Raw genomic sequence first — 17,399 nt, 5'->3', positions numbered from 1 at the left:
AATGAGCATGTAGAATAAATAGGAGTCACATTTATATATTTAGTTATAGAGTTATTTTTAAAATTGTAAAGACATTCCAGATAGCTTTCCTATGCGCCAAACCAGTCCCCACTATTGACGTCTCACATGAGTTTAGACTACTTAATGAACTGATATAATTAATTATTTATTAACTAAACTTCATACTTTGTTCAGACATCCTGAGTTCTTACACTGTCCATTTTGTGTTCCAGAATCCTACCCAGGGGCCACATTACTTTCTCTTGTTTCCTTCGATTCTTCTTGGATGTGTGATTTCTAAAACCCTCCTTATCTTTGATGACCTTAATCAGTTTTGAAGAGGACTACTCAGGTGTTTTGTAGGCTGCCATCTACTGTAATTTTTCTGATGTTTCTGTCATGATTAGACTGGAGTTAGGGTTTTGGGGAGGGAGATTACACAAGCGAAGGGCCATTTTCTTCGCATCATGTCATGGGCGTACACTCAACATGATTTATGACTTTGACTGTACCTCACTGAGGCAGTTTCAGCAGTTTTTTCCACTGCAGAGTTATCTTGCTATGCTCCCTCTTTGTGTAATGGAAAGGATGCAGGATGTCCCTCTGTGCAACTCACACTTGAGCAGTGGGAGTTATGTTCCATCCCCTTAAGAGCAGAGTAGCTGCATAAATTTTTCTGCTTAAGACAATTGTTTCTGTTCTCGACTAGTTTATTTAGTCAGTCATTCATTTATATCCATAAGGACTTGTGGATATTTATTTTATACTTTGGGTTGTAGCCCAGCTCTACTTTGTTTCTCAAACTGGTCCACTGTTGGCCATCAGCAGCCCTGCCTTCTGTGCCCCTTTGACATGCCCTCACCATGTGGGGCTTTACTTTGGGGAGAGACAGCAGTGCCTTACTCTGTGTCACCACAAGACATTCAAGGCTTATCCTGTGAATTTCCTGCTCCAGTGCGAGCACCAGCCGTTTCTCTAAAGAGCCCTGGTTCCTTTTATGGGAGAACGTACTAGAAAGCAAGATCTGGGCACCTGGTGTGTTCATTGCTTCTGGTTTGCCATTTATTTTAGGTCTTCTCTGCTGACCGTGGGAAAAAATATATGTATGTATTCTAATGAATGGGACAAGGGGACAACAGAAGATGGGATGGTTGGATGGCCTCACCGACTCAATGGCTATGAGTTTGAGCCAACTCCAGGAGATAGAGAAGGACATGCAAGCCTGGTATACTGCAGTTCACGGGGTCGCAAAGAATGGGACATGACTTAGCCATTGAACAACACAAACAACAAATTCTAATGCACGTGAATACACACCTATCAATATTTATACAGGTGATCACTTCTCTGTATTTTCAGCTGAACATGAGGTTATAGTGATGTCATCATCTCTGATCCATTAGTTTATGCATCATTCTAATGTCCTTTGCTTCAGTTCAGTTCAGTTCAGTTGCTCAGTCCTGTCCGACTCTTTGTGACCCCATGAATCGCAGCACGCCAGGCCTCCCTGTCCATCACCAACTCCCAGAGTTCACTCAGACTCATGTCCATTGAGTCAGTGATGCCATCCAGCCATCTCATCCTCTGTCGTCCACTTCTCCTCCTGACCCAATCCCTCCCAGCATCAGAGTCTTTTCCAATGAGTCAACTCTTCGCATGAGGTGGCCAAAGTACTGGAGTTTCAGCTTTAGCATCTTACCTTCCAAAGAAATCCCAGGGCTGATCTCCTTCAGAATGGATCTCCTTGCAGTCCAAGGCACTCTCAAGAGTCTTCTCCAACACCACAGTTCAAAATCATCAATTCTTCAGCAATCAGCTTTCTTCACAGTCCAACTCTCATATCCATACATGACCATTGGAAAAACCATAGCCTTGACTAGACGGACCTTTGTTGGCAAAGTAACGTCTCTGCTTTTGAATATGCTATCTAGGTTGGTCATAACTTTCCTTCCAAGGAGTAAGCGTCTTTTAATATCTAAATTCTCACTCCAACTAAGAAACCTAACTGCCTCCACCCATTTACAGAGGTGTTCGATTCCTGTGTACATGTACAACAGCATAGGAGTTGTTAACTGTACCCTCATGGGAAGTAATATTATCAACTAGAGTAGAATGCCTGTGTGCAAAAATTTTTCCCCTTGAAGCTTAAGTTGTTTCGTTGCTCACTCGCATTCACCTCTCATGTGACCCCATGGACAGTAGGTGCCAGGCTCCTCTGTCCATGGGATTTCCTAGGCAAGAATACTGGAGTGGCTTACCATATCCTTCTCCATTAAGCTGAGGGGTTGTACCTAATTCCAAAGTTACTTAGATCAGCATCTTTCTTCCTCCACCCCCACGTTACCACTCCAGTGAAGAAATTTCATGTATTTATAATACAGTTGGATTCTCTTCTCATATTCTGCATTTATTTCTGGGGTCTCCAGTTTCCTATTTTCTAAAAATGTGCATACATTAACGTTTATTCTTCATGCTATAAAATTTTATCAATTTTAACAAATGTATGATGTTATCCATCTATCATTACCATGTTATCCATCTGTCTACCACAATATCGTAGAAAATAGTTTCACTGTCCTAAAAATCCATGGTGCTTTGCTAATTTACCTGTCTTCTTCCGTCCTGGCAACCGTTGATCTTTTTACTATCACTGTAGTTTTGCCTTTTACAAATGTCACATAATTGAAATTATACAGTCTATAGCCTTTCAGACTGACTTCTTCTACTTAGCAATATGCATTTAACTTTCCTCTATGGCTTTTTCTGTCTTGATAACTCATTTCCTTTTATCACTGACTGTTATTCTGTTGCATGGATAACACACTTGGTTTGTCCATTCACCTAGAGAAGGATTTTTTGTTTGCTTCCAGTTTTGGGCACTTATGAATAAAGCAGTTATAGTTATTCATACTTAGGTTTTCATGTGTATTTAAGTTTTCAGATAAAGTCGATAGATACCTAGGGCACAATTAGTGGATGGTGTTGAAAGATTATGTTTAGCTTTATAAGAACTTGCCAAACTGTCTTCTATACATATTTGTTCATTTGAATCCCGAATGAATGAGTGTTCCTGTTGCTGTGTAATCCTCATGGCCATTTGGTAATGTGAGTTGTTTTTAGATTTTAGCCATCCTAATAGATGTGTGATGGTATCATATTGTTGTTTTAAATTTTGACTTCCTAATGACAAGATATTGAGTATCTTTCTGTATCTTTATTTGCCATCTTTTTGAAGACTCTTGAGACATTTTGTCTATTTTCAAAATTGTTTTTTTCTTATTGTTGAGTTGTAAGAGTTCTTTGCAGAGTTTGGATACATGTCCTTTATCTGATATATGTTTGGCGTGCATTTACTCCTGATCTCTGGCTTGTCTTTTCACTCTCCTGACAGTGTCTTTTGCAGAGCAGAAGTTGTAACTTTTAGTAAGATTCAGCTTAACAATTTTTTTTCCCAGTTGATTATGCTATCAGTGTCATATCTGAAATCACCTTGCTAAGGTCAAGGTAACATAAGTTTAAAACAAAAATGAACTGATTTTCTAGAGTAATTTTAGGTTCACAGCAAGATATAGAGATGTCCCATGCATTCCCTGCCCCCGACACCCGCATAGACTCCCCTGTTATCAGTACCCCCACCGGAGTGGGACATTTGTTACAACTGATAAACCTACGCTGACACATCCTTATCACCCGAAGCTCAGAGTTCGCATTAGGATTCACTCTTAGTGTTGTACATTTTCTGGAGGTGGACAAACGTGTAGTGACGTGTCTTCCACGTTATAGTATCACACACAGCTGTTTTACTGCCCTAAAAATCCTCTGTGTGCTACCTATTCATCTCTCCATCCCCTTTGAGCCCTGGCAACCGCAGATCTTTTTACTGTCTCCATAGTTTTGCTTTTGTAGGATGTTATACAGTTAGAATCATACAATATATAACTTTTCAGATGGGCTTTTTAAATTTTTTGATTGCATGATAATTGCTTTACAATGGTGTGTTGGTTTCTACTGTATATCAAGACGAGTCAGCTGTATGTTTACATGTACCTCATCCCCCTCGAGCCTCTCACCCTTCTAGGTCGTCGCAGAGCCTTGAGCTAAGCTCCCGGTGTTGCCTGGCAGACTCCCACTGGCTGTCTGTGACGCTCGTGGTAGTGTATACATGTCAGTGCTGCTCTCCCAGTTTGTCCCACCGTCTGCTTCCCCTGCTGTGTCTGCAAGTCCTTTCTCTACAGCTGCGTCCCTATTCCCGCCCTGCAAATAGGCTCATCAGCACCATTTTTTTACATTCCATATATATGCAATATATGCATTGATATACGACATTTGCTTTTCTCTTTCTGACTTACTTCACTCAGTATGACACTCTGGGTTCATCTACCTCACTACAACTGACTCAGTTGACTTTTTCACTTAGGAATATGCATTTAAGATTACTCATATCTTTTCCTGGCTCAATACCTCATTCCCTTTTAGCACTGAATAATATCCTATGGTTTGACTATACTGCAATTCATTTATCTATTTGCCTACAAGCGGCAAGCCACTTCAGTAATCGTGCTTGGGAAATCAGAGGAGCCTGGCGGGCTGCAGTGAATGGGGACTCAGAAAGTTAAACACCACTGAGCACGTGCGTGCACGCGCACACTTTAACGACTGAAGGACTTCTTGGCTGTTCCGGAGTTCTGACAATTATGATTAAAGCTGCTGTAAACATCTGGCCACAGGTTTTAGTGTAGACCTAAGTTTTCAGTTCTTTTGGGTAAATCCCAAGGAGCGTGATCCGTGGCTGTTATGCTAAGAATATGCTTAGCTTTCTAAGGAACCACCAGACGGTCTTCCAAAGTGGTTGTACCATTTGTATTCCCACCAACGTAAGTGAGTTCCTGTTGCCCCGCATCCCTGCCAACCTTTGGTCCGCCTTCTGAATTTTGACCATTCTCACTTTCTCATATGTGTATAGTGAAGTCTCTTTGCTGTTTCAGTTTGCATTTCCCTGTTGACATACAATGTGGAGCCTCTTTTTATATACATATTTGCTGTCTGTATATTTTGGTGACGTGTCTGCTAAGATCTTTGACCTCGTTTTTAATCCAGTGTTTTTGTTTTCTTATTGTTAAATTTTGAGAATTCTTTGTATATTTTGTATTACAGTCCTTTATCAGATATGTCTTTGGCAAATACTTTCTCTTGGTATTTATTTTTCTCCTTGTTTATTTTTTATGCTCTTCAGTCATGTAGACTGCTCTTTTACGTTTTCTTCTAGAAGTTTTATAGCATTTTGGTTTACATTTGAGTTGAATGTCCATTTTGAGTTACTTTTGTGAAAAGTGTAAGATGAGTGTCTAGATTTGTTTTTTGCATATGGTTTCTCAATTATTCCAGCACCATTTGTTGAAAGAATATTTTTCATCTATTGAATTGCTTTTGTTCTTTTATCAGTAATCAATTTATTGTATTTGCATACAAGTTAAACAATATAATTGAACAATAATTTCATCTCAGAAACTCCTCTGGAGTTAAGTGTACAATTTAACAAATTTTATAAATTTATAGGCTTATGCAACAGTTATTATAATCAGTTTTAGAACTTTTCTTTCATTTTAAAAGGCTGTCCTGTGCCCATTTTCAGTTAATACTCACCCTTACTCCAGCCCTAGAGAACCACTAACCTAATCTGCCCTCTGTCTCTCTGTTTGCCATTTCTTGCTGCTGTTGGCTAAGTCGCTTCAGTCGTGTCCGACTCTTAGAGACCCCATGGACTGCGGCCTACCAGGCTCCTCCGTCCATGGGATTTTCCAGGCAAGAGTAGAGTAGAATAGCTGGTTCATATGGTATAGATGATATTGTTACCTCTTGCTTTTTGATCATTGTCATTCTAATAGATGTGAAGTAGTTTCTCATTCTGGCTCTAATTTGAACTTCCTGATTGACTAATGACATTGTAGGGAAGCATCTTTTTATATGTTTATCAGTCATTCACATGCTTTATTTAGTGAATGTCTTGTAATTGTTTACTCAGTTTTAACTAAGTTATTTATCTTCTTCTTATAGATTTATAAGAGCCTTTTATATATCCTGGAAACTAGTCATTTATCAGATACGTGTGATTTGCAGACTTTATTCCTGTATGTAGCTTGTCTTCGTTTCCTGAAGGTGAATTTTGAAAGCATAAATATTCTGTTTTACCCAAATCTGTGTCTCCTGAATTTAAATTCTTTTTTTTAATGTTTTATTTATTTTTCATTGGTGGATAATTGCTTTACCATATTGTATTGGTTTCTGCCAGACGTCGACATGAATCAGTCATAGGTATACATGTGTCCCCTCCCTCTTGAGTCTCCCTCACACCTCCCACCCCATCCCATCCCTCTAAGTTGTCACAGAACATCGGATTTGAGCTTCTGGTGTCATACAGCAAAGTCCCACTGGCTATCTCTTTTGTATATGGTAACATATATTTTCAATGCTACTCTCTCAACTAAATTGCAGTTCTTAAGATCCCAAATAAAATTATTTGTTCTTTGCAGCCTTAATTAAGTTTGACCAAGATCAATTTATCTTTTTTTTAATCCTTTTATGGATTCTGCTTTTAGAGTTACATGTAAGAACTCTTGGCCAAACCCAAGTTCATAAGAAATTTCTTATGTGTTTTCTTCTAGAAATGTTATAATCTTAGCTTTTACATTTAGGCCTGTGCTCCGTTTTCAGTTAGTGTTTGAGTATTGTGTGACTAAAGTGTCTAAATTCCTCTTTTCATCTGGTGTTATCCAGTTGTTCTAAAACTTTTCATTGCAAAGATCATATTTTTGTTAACTGTCTAACATTTTCCTCTCTGAATTGGTGCCTTTGTCAAAGATAATTGATCTTATATGTAAGAGTTTATTTCTGGGCTTTCAAGACTATTTTATTAATCTTTATTTCTATACTTCTTTCAGTACTACATGTTCTTGATTAGAAGTGCTTTACAAAAGTGTTGAATTCAATAAGTATAAGTTCTCTAACCATGTTTTTATGGCAGAAAGTGAAGAGGAACTAAAAAGCCTTTTGATGAAAGTGAAAGAGGAGAGTGAAAAAGTTGGCTTAAAGCTCAACATTCAGAAAACGAAGATCACGGCATCCGGTCCCATCACTTTATGGGAAATAGATGGGGAAACAGTGGAAACAGTGTCAGACTTTATTTTTGGGGCTCCAAAATCGTTGCAGATGGTGACTGCAGCCATGAAATTAAAAGACACTTACTCCTTGGAAGGAAAGTTATGACCAGCCTAGATAGCATATTCAAAAGCAGAGACATTACTTTGCCAACAAAGGTCCGTTTAGTCAAGGCTATGGTTTTTCCTGTGGTCATGTATGGATGTGAGAGTTGGACTGTGAAGAAGGCTGAGCACCGAAGAATTGATGCTTTTGAGCTGTGGTGTTGGAGAAGACTCTTGAGAGTCCCCTGGACTGCAAGGAGATCCAATCAGTCCATTCTAAAGGAGATAAGTCCTGGGTGTTCATTGGTAGGACTGATGCTAAAGCTGAAACTCCAGTACTTTGGCCACCTCATGCAAAGAGTTGACTCATTGGAAAAGACCCTGATGCTGGGAGGGATTGGGGGCAGGAGCAGAAGAGGACGACAGAGGATGAGATGGCTAAATGGCATCACCAACTCGATGGACGTGAGTTTGAGTGAGCTCCAGGAGTTGGTGATGGACAAGGAGGCCTGGCGTGCTGCGGTTTGTGGGGTCACAAAGAGTCGGACATGACTGAGCAACTGAACTGAACTGAACCATGTTTTTATATTTCAAAATTATGTTGACCTGTGGCCTCACCAAGTTAACCTTCTTCAGAGCTCTGTATCTCAGTGGCCATACCATTCTTGCATTTCTCAGACTGAAACCTTAGAGTCATCTTTGTTTTCTCTTTTTCTCTAACACTTCATGATTAGGGCCAAGATTGTAAAGAAAGAATGCTTTACATTAAATAGCAACTAAAATAGTGCTTGCAAAAGAGGGTATGGTATAAGGGTGGTGGCGTTACAGATGTACAGTGAATAGATTTTAAGTATATTTTGAATGTTAGAACCACTATAATTTTGTAGTGGACTGAATATTTAAAAATTTAAAGTTGAACATATTGACTTCCTGTTCTAACACCACTCAGCAGCTCCCCACTCAGAGTTGAAACCAAAATCTGTATGTTGCCTGTAGTGCACTGCGTAACTGGGGTTTTCACTTCATCTCTGGTCATGTTCTACTACACTACCAGTCTGTCTTCCCTTTGTTTTGGCCACTTGGACCCTCTCAAGCACACCGTTCTCCCAGCTCCAGCTCTTCAATTGCCTTGATGTATGCCTGGCCAGGGGACATATTTGTTGATGAATAAATTTATCAGATTGTTTATTAAACATAACCATAAGCAATATTAATTTATTTTTATACCATGTGGTATTTGAAGCCATAAACTAGGGGAAGTCAAGGGAAGAAGAGTAAAAGGTAAAGAAAGACATAATAACAGTAGTAATGTATAATAAGAAGTATTAATGTCTAATAAGTATTAATATCTAGCACAGAAATTGTGTGAGGAATAAACACTATAACTCAAAAGCTAAAACTTCTATTGTCAGCAATGCCTTTCTGCCCCTTGGCAGGCACTGAGTGCTCTACTATTCAGTCCCTGACAGTCACGATATATTGCTGAACCATTTAGAGAAGGTTAAAAAATATTGATCGCATCATGAAAGCAAGAAAGCAGCTTAAAGTGATTCAGGAAAAAAATAAATGTTATGAGTTGGTCTAATTTTCCAACGATTTTTACTACTTAAAAAAGTGGCTTTGCTTATTTGGAGTATTAGGTTGGTTCTTTTCTGATCATAGCAAAGAATTGAAAGGTCAGACCAGGATAGCCCAAGCAGGCAAGATCTGTTCAGCTGTACGCTCTGGAAATGTGTGAGCAGACCAGCTCCTGCAGGAGTGGTCCTGCCCCTTTTGACTTCCTGCTTAAATCATTTGTTCCCTCCTCTGGACAGTCCTGGGGCCTGGTTGTTTGTACTCTATGCAAATAAGGCCTGAGCCGAGACCTCTCAGGGAAGGGGGTATGCCAGACTCATTTTCCTGCCAGGAGTCTTCACTCAGGTGCTTGGTTTAGCCGCTACTTCTTCTGACTAACATTTTGGGTGCCCCTTTTCCCTACTCTAACTGCCTAACGCGAGTATTCAGTTCAGTGAAATAATCCTTTCGTAGTGCTGTAGCAAGGGGCCTTGCCCCAGGCACCCTTAAGATGTGTTATAGGAGAGCTTTTCATTTGTGTGACATAAAGACATTCAAGTTAAATAATAACTTTTAAAATAGCATAAATATTTTGCTTTTGAAATATGTATCGTGTGTTATTTTACTCTTATTTTATGAAAACTTTTTTGAAAATGGTTTATGCTGATTATAAAAATGTAGAAAGAATGGGGGGAAAAATCACCCACAGTCCCACTAGCAAAAAACAAACACCATTAAAATGTATATGTTTCATTACAAGTTTTTTACATAATTATGTTCTTCTAAAACTCTTCAGATTACTTAATGTCTTATTATTAGTTTAAAATTATTATTCTTCGTATATCTAAAACCTTGCAACATTTAAATAATTTTTAAAAGAATAAATCATTTCAATATCCTATGGGATATGGTTAATGCCTTTGTTTATCTATGTACAACATCCTTATTTTTCTAACATTGTCTGTAATACATTTTATTTTAAATACTTTAACAAAAAATTCTCTGTTAAAAAATAAGCCTAATAGAACATAACATTGGAGTTGTATTATAAAATATTTATAATAAAAAACGTAAGATGAAACATAAGTAGCTACTTATTCACAGGAGTCACTAATCTATGGAAACATTACTTAATTTCAATGTAAAATGCATTAACGCTACATAGGTAAGTTAGGATCCCAAATGAAGTACACAGATATTGTTTTAGAATGTAATGTAATTGCTATGTTTTTGTCAAAACTGCAGAAAGGATTTAATAGTTCATGACAAAAGTGAAATTGTACATTGCCATTCAAATTATATATTTTATTTCCTTTCTGAAGGGCATTACACTTAAATTGACATAATTTACTTACATATGGAAAAATGCAAGCTTTTCCGTACCAGAAATCTTAAACTTTACATTTTATCACTCTCTCTCCCTTTAATAATAAACTCGTATCTTTGACCAACTTCTAATGCTTAAATGATAATAGTGATCAAAACTGTAGAAAATAATTGATCTCTTAAATAATTCGACATTTAAAAGGCATCTTCAAGTCTTCTAGTCTCATTATCTTCTTTTAGAAATCCTTTCAAGAGATTCCTGATAGTCATCCCACCTTGACTGGAACATTTCTAGTGTCTGGGACCTCTCCAGTCATTCACTCCATAATTACTTATTCATTCTTCCATTATTCATTTATTTAAACATTCATTTATTTAAACTTATTGAATATCTGCTCTTTACCTGCCAATATGCTTGACATTGAATACACAAGATGAATAAACCTGGAGAAACATGAGTGGAACTACGATGTTTGCTTTAACTAAGCTTATATATCTCTTCTTCCCACTTCTCTCTTTTCCTGATTATAAAAATGGTGGCTGTGAAGAATAATTCTATTGTTTTTGGTTAAACATCTGTTTACAAAAATAAGATAAAAAGAATTAAATGTGAAACAAATCTGTTTGCCAAGAGATAATCCTAAAAATACTAGTATTTTCATTTTGCTTCCCTTTCAGTTCAGTTACTCAGTCGTGTCTGACTCTTTGCAACCCCATGGACTGCAGAATGCCAGGCCTCCCTGTCCATCACCAACTCCCGGAGTTTACTCAAACTCATGTCCATTGAGTCGGTGATTTCATCCAACCATCTCATCCTCTGTCGTCCCCTTCTCCTCCCGCCTTCAATATTCCCCAGCATCTGGGTCTTTTCAATGAGTCAGTTCTTTGCATCAGGTGGCCAAAGTATTGGAGTTTCAGCTTCAGCATCAGTCCTTCCAGTGAATATTCAGGACTGATTTCCTTTAGGATGGACTGGCTACTTCCCTTTACTTCTTTTCTAAAAATTGTACAAACAAACCCAAGTGCACACACTTTGTATTTCTAAGCTAAAAATATCTTTAATTTCTTTATGTGACACCGTTCCGAGTTACCATATTTAAAACTGCCTTTTGTCTAAAATTGTCTCTAATGTATTTTTAAGTATGGTAGCCAGAACTAAAAAGGTAACCATTATCTTTTAAATAGGGTAGCCAGAACTAAACATAGATTTCTGAACACCGAAACATAGATTTTCCTGAACACTAGTAGCCGAGTTTAAACTGCAGTTGTTTTGGGAGAGGGAGAAGATGAAGTCATGCACACGACTGGTTCATGTCAAGCTTGTTTTAGATGTGTAAGTACAGTGTCATATTCATAGTACTGATGGAGTATTGAATAGCCAGAATTTTTATTATTTCTTTATTGTTACTGGTAGGCAAGATCTTTCTTTATCTACATTTCCTCTCATACTTTTAATCTTGTCACTTTAGCCTGTTAAACATTTGGAATTAAGGTTTTGTGATTAGATGTACAGTTACCCATGCTTCCTTGAGTTAAATGATTTCTAAATTTGATTCTCTTTATATCTTTAATGATTTTAAAAAGCAATGGAGTCAAGACTGTGGGCAAAACCTTCAAAACAGATAATAAACCATTAATAAATAATTAATCCTTCAACTTGATCATGAACTTTATCTTGGTAATGAAACTTATCAGTCCTTTTGGTCTCCCAAGTCACAAGAAGATCTCATTATCCACATTTTTCAGTCTTTATATGAAAAAATCTTCAAATCTCTTGCTAACAACCTGAATGCATGTAATCGTTCCAGCATTTTTTTCATTGCTTAGTCCAATTACCCTGCTTTACAAAGAAAAAAAAAAAACCTCTTATTTGATGAAATTTCTTATGCAACCTTTGCTAAATTATTATGATCATTGTTACTGTTAACTTTTATTTGTCAAGTATTGATGGACCACATACATCTTTGATAATCTGTTCTAGAATTTCACCAGAGATATATCTATATTTTATTTTCTTTTTTACTTCTTACTTAAAATTGACCTAATTTTCTCTGGAATGATTTCTATAAGAAAGCACATACTTAGTTTTCTGTTTTTTCCCCCCTTTTTTTGGACTGAAAGATAGGATTAAATCATCTAATCCAATCTCATTTTTAAAATGAATAAATTGAGGCATTGGGAAATATATTTATGTCAGTGTAAATCTAATCATGCATTTTATTTAGTGAGGTCCTTTACCATTCGCCAAGGACAGTCCTAATGTACTCAAAGAAGTTAACTTCCAAGTTGAAGTTACCCTCGGAATTTCCAGATATGACTTTCCATCATTATGAAGTTCAGCAAATTTCATAACTGCAGTCAGGGGACTTTATGATTGGCCTGACTCCATCTATTCCACATAACTTACATTAATAAAAATTATCATTGGATAAGAAAGGGATAAATTGGATACAATCATTACATTAAGTATAATGTACCAAATTGTTGACCTTATATCTATAATTGAAGGACAGACCAAGAGAAGACTGAGATTTCTGTGGTATGAACTGAAGGGCAAACCTAAAATAATTGATGTTTCCCTGATATAAACTTGCTGTATAAAATTTAACATTTTATCTAGAAATGATTTGAATTTTGCAGAGCTTGTTTTTAGAGGTTTCAAATCAGCATTCACTGTATCATATTTATAACAATCAAAGTTAAAAACCTGGGGCAATTCATGTTTCTGTTTCTCAAATAAATTGTATTTCTGTCAGCTGCACAGAGATAGGATATTAATGTGAGTAATTTTAAAAAATGAAAATGCGAATAAAGCAAAAAAAAAAAAAAACAGCCCTCAGAGTGTGAATTTTCTTCTTGCTCTTTGAATCTGGAAGTACGCTGGCCTTTGCAAAACCAAGGTGTGTGAGTTAGGCCACGTCTACTGAAGAAGAGGACTGAGGCTTCTCTTTCATTTTGAATCAATTCAGCAGGGGTTCCTGATTGCTTGAAAGCTATGCAAGCTTTCACTTTATGTTAGTTTTAGAAATCTGTTTGAAAAATTGTAATGCGTGTAGAGCTGAGAGTGGTATTCATCCTTGTTCTCAGAAAACTAGACTAAGTGCCTTGAGAGTAAGAGACTAGCACATCATTTCAGGGTTAATCATTATATTCATATCTACAGTAACAGCAATTATTTGAGAGTTTGTGTGTGCTAGGTCTCATTGATTTTTGTTGAATTTTAAAATTTCACAATAAATAAATGAATGCATTTCATTGTAAAGGATTAAGTCAATACACATAAAATACAATTCAACCTTGATAAAATTATTTTCCTGCAGGCCCCACCCCCTCCTTTGCCTGGTCCCCAATTGACCATTGTCTTTATGTGGTTTACATATATACATATACAAGTAAAGCATATATATTTTTCTACAAATATGCTTTGTATAGTACACATGTGTATGTATGAATTATATATTATACTGTTTTGTAGACTTTAAAAAGTACATGGAATCAATTATTATGTATTTTTCTTCAATTTGTTTTTCAATTTAACAGTATGGCTTTGAAAATTCTTTGGCAGTATATGTAGATAGAGCTTATTATTTTAAACAGTTGCATTAAACCATGAATGATTGTTTACCTAGCTATACTGATGGACATTTAGGGGTTTTCTCATATCCCTAATTATAAACAATGTATTTTTGCAGGACTAGAGTATTTATCCAGGGCAGATTCTAGGAAATGAAATTGTTAGATGATAGTATATATATTCTATATTTTATAATGTTCTAGATTTATTCTTCAAAGTGGGCATAAATTGATACTCGCCAACATTGCATTTGAGGAGCTGTTTCTCTATAATCTCACTGGCACTATAATCATTCTGTGGATTATTTTTTTTAATCTGATGGATACAAATTGTTATCTTGTTGGAGTTTGAATTTGCATTTCTTAGAGTATTACCACTGAGGATTTTTTTTTAAATGTTTATTGGTCATTTATATTTCTTCTATGAATTATCTGTCCCTACATTTTATTCAGACTGCAAGGAGATCTAGCCAGTCCATCCTAAAGGAAATCAGTCCTGGGTGTTCATTGGAATAACTGATGTTGAAGTTGAAAGTCCAATATTTTGGCCACCTGATACGAAGAGCTAACTCATTTGAAAAGACCCTGATGTTGGGAAATACTGAAGGCAGGAGGAGAAGGGACGACAGAAGATGAGATGGTAAGATGGCATCACCGACTCAATGGACATGGGTTTGGGTGGACTCCAGGAGTTGGTGATGGACAGGGAGGCCTGGCGTGCTGCAGTTCATGGGGTCACAAAGAGTCGGAAGACTGAACTAAACTGAACATTTTATTCACTTGTAAATTACATTCTTTGTACTTAAAAAAATTAATTAAAAAATTCTTTACATATTTAAATATTCTGAATATTTTTTATTGTATACAGTAATAATGGCACTTGTGGCTAATGAGCCCACACACCATTCTAAGCACTTTATGTGGATTAACTAATTTACTTCTTTCTGCACAGCAAACCTGGTGGATTGTCTCCATTTTACAAATGAGGGAGCTGAGACCAGAAAGCTGAGAAACCCTGCCCAAGGTCACAGTAGCTGGCAGAGTTGGGTACAAACTCAGATAATCAAACAAACCTGGAGTTGATTTTATTAACCAACATGTAATATTAGAGGAGACATCTGATATTATATATGTTTCATGCAGTAGAATTTTTTCTCTCTCTCTTCTGTTTCTTAACAGAAGAGTTTAAACAGAAGGAGAGCTTTAATATCAAAAGTACACTGGTACTTTCCTTGGTATTTATTACACAGAAGCCTGTATTTTACATCCCCAGGTTTTTTAGTATTTTCCTTTGTTGCTGTCCCCCTGTATTGCTTTAAGCTCTTCTAGAGTCTAAAGATCCATTGTATGTTTTTCCTAATATTATTTTTTAGTTTATTAATATTATTAATATAAATAATAATTTACCTAATAATATTATTGTTTCATTACATTTAGAATATATGATATATAATCCATAAGTTTATTTTTACCCCACAAGTTGATAACCAGTTTGTAAGCCCTGTTTACTGAGTTTTCCCATCCATCCTTTCCCTACTAATTTGGAAGCTTATCCTTACCATCCTTTGAGTTTGCACACACAGATCTGTTTCTTCATTTTCTATTCCATGGCACTGATTGTTTTTCCTTTTCTTGTAACAAATCTTTGCTTAGAACAGTAAGTAAATGTTAATCACCACCACAAGCTTATAATTTGTTTTTTTTTTTAAATGTGTTTAATGGCTAGTGTTTTACCTTTACCTTCCAGTCCTTTCTTTAAAAAATTTTAAACTTGCCTACCATACAGTGTATAGATATGTTTATTCCTTCAGCTGTGTCTTCTAAACTCATTATTCCAAATGAAGCTTAATCTGTTTGATGAGTTTCTTGGAAAACATGCTAAATTGTAACTGAATTGATTAAAATATGGATAATAGACATCTCCATTACATTGAACTCTCTTAACCTGGCATGAGGTGTGGGTTCATTTCTTTATATCTTCCTTTATGTTCTTAAATATAATTGTATGGTTTTCTTTATATAGAACTCACATTTTTCTCATTAGGTTTATTCCTAACTATTTTAATATGTGTGTTGCCAGTGCAATTGGGCATTTTTACTTATGCTTTCAAATCGGCTATTGCTGATGCTGTTGATTTTGGTCTACTTTTATTTTTTATCATGGGTTGGCTGAAATCACTTACCAGTTTGTCGATTGATTTTCTTGGCTTTTCCAAGTAGAATATTTTTCTTTGTTCCTAATTATTCTATCACTTACATATTTATCTTGTATTTTACCTGGCAGAACTTCCAATATAGTGGGTTGAACAGTACTACAGAGTATTTATGTCTTATTGCTGGAATGTTTAATGAATGTTTCTAATGTTTCCTGACAAATATTATACAGACTGAATATTACTGGTACCTACCTCTGTCAACAAGTTTCCTCTTCTTTTTGTTTGCTAAATAATTGTTTTATTTGTTTGCTGGTTTGTTTGTTTGTTTTATTTAGGAAAGAGGGTGAATTCTCCCCTACCCCCAGTTTTACTTCAGTATAATTGACATAACATTGTATCTGTTTTAGATGTACAGAAATAGTGATTTAGTACATGTATATATTGCAAAATGATTGTTGCAATAAGGCTAGTTAACATCCATCACCACACAGTTACAATTTTTTTCTTGTAATTAGAACTTTTAAGATTTAGTCTCTTTAGTTCAGTTCAGTTCAGTCGTTCAGTCGTGTCCGACTCTTTCTGACCCCATGAATCAGAAAGGACTGGTCTCCTTCAGCAGCTTTCAAATAAGCAATGCGGTTTTGCTAACTCTAGTCCCTACGATGTACATTATATCCTCAAAGCTTATTCATCTTACAGCTGGAAGTTTGCACCTTTTGACCACCTTCACCCAGTGTTCCCACCCAGCACCCCCTACCTGTGGTAACCACCGATTTGTTTTCCATACCTGTAATTTCTTGTGTTGTTTAATTTCTCATGTAAGTGACATCATCAACTACTTACCTTTCTGTGCCTGACTCATTTCACTTAGCACAGTGCCTTCCAGTTTTATCCATGTTGCTGCAGTGGCAGGAGTTCTTTCTTGCAGTTGAATAACATTCCATTTTCTTTACCCACTCTTCTATTGCTGAACACTAAGTTTGTTTCCAGGTCTTCACTATTGTGAGTAATGCTGCAGTGAACATGAGAGTCAGGTATCTCTTCAAGGTAGCGCTTTTATTTGCTTTGGATGTATACCCAGAAGTGGAATTTCTGGGTCATGTGGTAGTTCAATTTTTAATTTTTGAAGGAAGCTCTATATTGTTTACTGTAGTGGCTGGACCAGTTTATCCCCACCAACAGTGCACAAGTGTTCAAGAGGGTGGATTTTATCAAATAATTCTGTAGAATCACTCATCTCTAAAACTCATAATCACTATGGCAGGTCAGAGTATGAAGTGAGATTTGAAGAGATGAGGTAGAAATGTAGAACCAGCCTCAGGAATACTGGAGAAAAAGGGAAAGTTCTTAGGATCCAAAGGAAACCAAGGAGAGGAAATTGTGTTTTCTCTGCTTTCTGTCCTTTCTCTCATGTTCCTGAGAAAAATGATGGAAACTATCCTTAAAGGAACTGTCATCTTACAACCCAAACTTCATGCCAGTTAAAGTCAAAGCTTATGATTGTGTCTTTGATAAAGTTACAGAACTGTGAGCAAGTCTGAGCAGAAGAAAATATCCATCACTCTGAACTGCTCTTTGCATATTAATATGT

The 17,399-nt window shown here is 36.4% G+C and overlaps 1 long non-coding RNA gene across 1 annotated transcript in view; it reads left to right on the top strand.

The window, feature by feature from the left end:
- The window catches only part of LOC133240132 (uncharacterized), a 166,411-nt gene extending 151,961 nt beyond the window's left edge, over positions 1-14,450 (top strand). The window contains exon 5 of the long non-coding RNA XR_009734124.1: positions 14,106-14,450. This is a non-coding gene — a long non-coding RNA (uncharacterized LOC133240132). The remainder of the gene's footprint in view (positions 1-14,105) is intronic.
- The last annotated feature ends 2,949 nt before the right edge of the window (positions 14,451-17,399 follow it).

Source organism: Bos javanicus, chromosome 27 (assembly GCF_032452875.1).
Source record: "Bos javanicus breed banteng chromosome 27, ARS-OSU_banteng_1.0, whole genome shotgun sequence".
In the NCBI taxonomy this organism is placed as follows: Eukaryota; Metazoa; Chordata; class Mammalia; order Artiodactyla; family Bovidae; genus Bos; species Bos javanicus.
This window is presented reverse-complemented; position numbering and strand designations above follow the sequence as displayed.